This window comes from Ornithorhynchus anatinus, chromosome 11, assembly GCF_004115215.2.
Source record: "Ornithorhynchus anatinus isolate Pmale09 chromosome 11, mOrnAna1.pri.v4, whole genome shotgun sequence".
In the NCBI taxonomy this organism is placed as follows: domain Eukaryota; kingdom Metazoa; phylum Chordata; class Mammalia; order Monotremata; family Ornithorhynchidae; genus Ornithorhynchus; species Ornithorhynchus anatinus.
Genome location: NC_041738.1, coordinates 34,958,185 through 34,961,301, shown reverse-complemented (window position 1 = coordinate 34,961,301; position 3,117 = coordinate 34,958,185).

Sequence of the window (3,117 nt, the reverse complement as noted above, 5' to 3'; positions counted from 1 at the left end):
TCACCGGGCGGCGACGAGAAGGCGTCGCTATGGTGACCGGTCCCCGCCGTTGCTAGGGTGACGCCGCCGCGTCCCCGCGTCGCTATGGTTCCCGGTCCTCCCTCCCCATCCCCCCGCCGATGGGCTCCCTCCTGACCCTCGCCCCTCCTCCCTGCAGAGCAGGCCTTCGCTCGCTCGGTCGTGTTTATTGAGCGCTTGCCGGGTGCGGAGCACTGTACTAAGCGCTTGGAATTCATTCGTTCGTTCGGTAGTCTTTATTGAGCGCTTTCCATGTGCGGAGCGCTGTGCTGAGCGCTTGGAACGGACAACCGGGGCAACGGATAGAGACCATCCCTGCCCAACGACGGGCTCGCGGTCTCAACGGGGCAAAGCAAAAAGAGGACGAAACCGAAACAAGACAACATCATCATCGTAATAATGGTATTTGTTAAGCGCTTCGCTACGTGCAGAGCACTGTTCTAAGCGCTGGGGGAGATACAGGTTGTCCCACGTGGGGGCTCGCAGGCTTCATCCCCGTTTTACAGATGAGGTCACTGAGGCACAGAGAAGCGAAGTGACTTGCCCAAGGTCACACAGCAGACGAGTGGCGGAGCCGGGGTTGGAACCCGCGACCTCCGACTCCCAAGCCCGTGCTCTTTCCACTAAGCCACGCTAATGTTGGTATCTGTTAAGCGCTTACTGTGTGCAGAGCACTGTTCTGAGCGCTGGGGGAGATACAGGGTCACCAGGTTGGCCCACGGGAGGCTCCCGGTCTTCATCCCCATTTTGCAGATGAGGTCACTGAGGCACAGAGAAGCGAAGTGACTTGCCCACGGTCGCACAGCTGACAAGTGGCAGAGCCGGGATTCGAACCCGTGACCTCCGATTCCCAAGCCCAGGCTCTTTCCCCTACATAGAGTCAAGGGGATGGACACCTCATTAAGAAAGTAAATAGGGTAATAAATGATATATACAGATGAGCACAGTGCTGAGGGGAAGGGGGGGGAGCGGAGGGTGGGAGGGAAGGGGGGAGCAGAGGGAAAGGGGGGCTCAGTCTGGGAAGGCCTCTTGGAGGAGGTGAGCTCTCAGTAGGCGGCACCCTGACGGGCCCTTAAGGACCCTCGACAAGTTGAGGAGTTAGCCCCCTCTGCCCCTGCTTCAAAAATCCATCCCTCCCTCGTCCCTACTCTGCTTTCTTCCTATTTTTAATTTCGGTATTTCTTATGCGCTCCACTCTGCGTCAGGCACTGTTCCAAGCTCTGGGTAGATGTAGTACTCTCCCAGCCTCTTGGTACAGTGGTCCACCTCTCGTAAGCTCTCAGTAAACAGGATCGATCGGTTAATCGGGTCGGGACGCGGTCTCTGCCCCACCCGGGGCTCACAGTCTAAGCAGGAGGGAGAGCCGGTATTGAATCCCCATTTTACCGTTGAGGAAACTGAAGTACAGAGAAATGGAAGTGACTTGCCCAGGGTCACACAGCAGGTGGGTGGTGGAGCCGAGATTAGGACCCAGGACCTCTGACTCGTTCGGTCGTATTTATTGTGGGCGGAGGCCCCCAGGCCCGGGCTCTTGCCCCTGGACCACTCTGCTCTCGGCCCCGCTGAACTCCAGTCATCCACGAGAAACGAAAGGAAGGAGAAATCCTCCAGTAAAATTTCCCATTTTCTTCATCCCCGGCCCTGGAAAGGTTCGATTCAGAATTAGCGATCTCCATCGTCACACTCATCGAATCTCATTACGGTGAATCAGAGTAATATCTGTTCTGTGGTTAATAGACCACGTTTCATCGTAGCCCAGATGAAGCTGCACTAAGTGACAGTCAATAATACAGTAAAGGGCGCGGAGGAAACCTCGTTAGTCATCAGGATGCAATGGGGCTCCTTATTAAGATTACGTTCCAACTAAGGTAATGCAAAGACCTATTGCGGGTTGGGTTTGTGCCAGGGGCTGCGGAAAATGAGAACTCCGAGGAAATATTCCCGGTTGGCCCCGCCGCCTCATGGAAATGTTGAATCCTGGGCCGAGGTGGGCTCGGCTACAGGTTTCCAGGGATTGAAGTCTCAAGCCAGCAGGAAGTTTGCTTTTAAAGAAGACGGGGAAAGAATGGGAACTGTAAGAAGCCTCGATTTGCAGAGGATGGGGAAAAGGAAGGGAAGGATTCAAGCTCCCACAGTTTCCAGGCGATTCCTCGGAAAACTCCGGGGGAAAGGGGTCACTTCTGCTGACACACCACCTCTTCCTTGGCAGATGGTGAAAGGAAGTCGAAGCAGCTGGCTCAAGAGGGATCCCCTCAACCTCAGAGGGGATCAAGTGATAGCTCTGTCCCCTCCCCTCTCTATCTGAGGCTTCAGTGTGCTCCTTTGCAATTCTGCAACGTTGGGAGAAATTTTCTCCAACCAGCCAGATCCACCCCGGCCAAGTCGGAGTATCTGGTTCGTTGTCTTTATACATTTATCTGTCCCTCAGAATATGGAACCCCGTCACTAAGATATAGCCTGCCCTACTACTTTGGCGGGGGCGGTTCAAGACTTCTGTGGATATTTTCTCACTCAATTCTGTGGCCAAGAATATTAGCTTATACCCAGCGCAGATTTTTGGTTACCATAACGTTTGATCCTCAAATGAAAGGGAGTCTTTACAGATTTACTAAAATCCGGTAAGCTCCTCTCCTCTGTTTTCAGTCTTCTTTTGTAGATTGGCTTTTTTTTTTTAAGCCCTAGCACTACGGCATTTTTAAAGTGTTCTCGGTTAAAAAAAAAAAAAATTACAGCCTCCGCTGTCTGGAACACTGGAGTTGGAGTTAGAAGATCCTGGTTCTATTCTGGGCTGCACGACCAACTGGCTATTCAACCCATAATCTCCCTGTCCGTCTCCTTCCCATCTGCAAAATGTAGATCGTATTACCGGCTTTCCAGCCTTATTAAAAGCACATCTCCTCCATGAGACCTTCCCCCACTGAACCCTCATTTCCTCTTCTCCCACTCCCTTCCCTGTGGGTCTCGAATTCGGATTTGCACCCTTTATTCACCCCCGCCTCACCCCCGCGGCACTAATGTCCAGAATTTCTTTATATTAATGTCTGAATCCCCCACTAGACTGCAAGCTTCTTGTGGGAGGGGAACATGTCTGCCGACTCT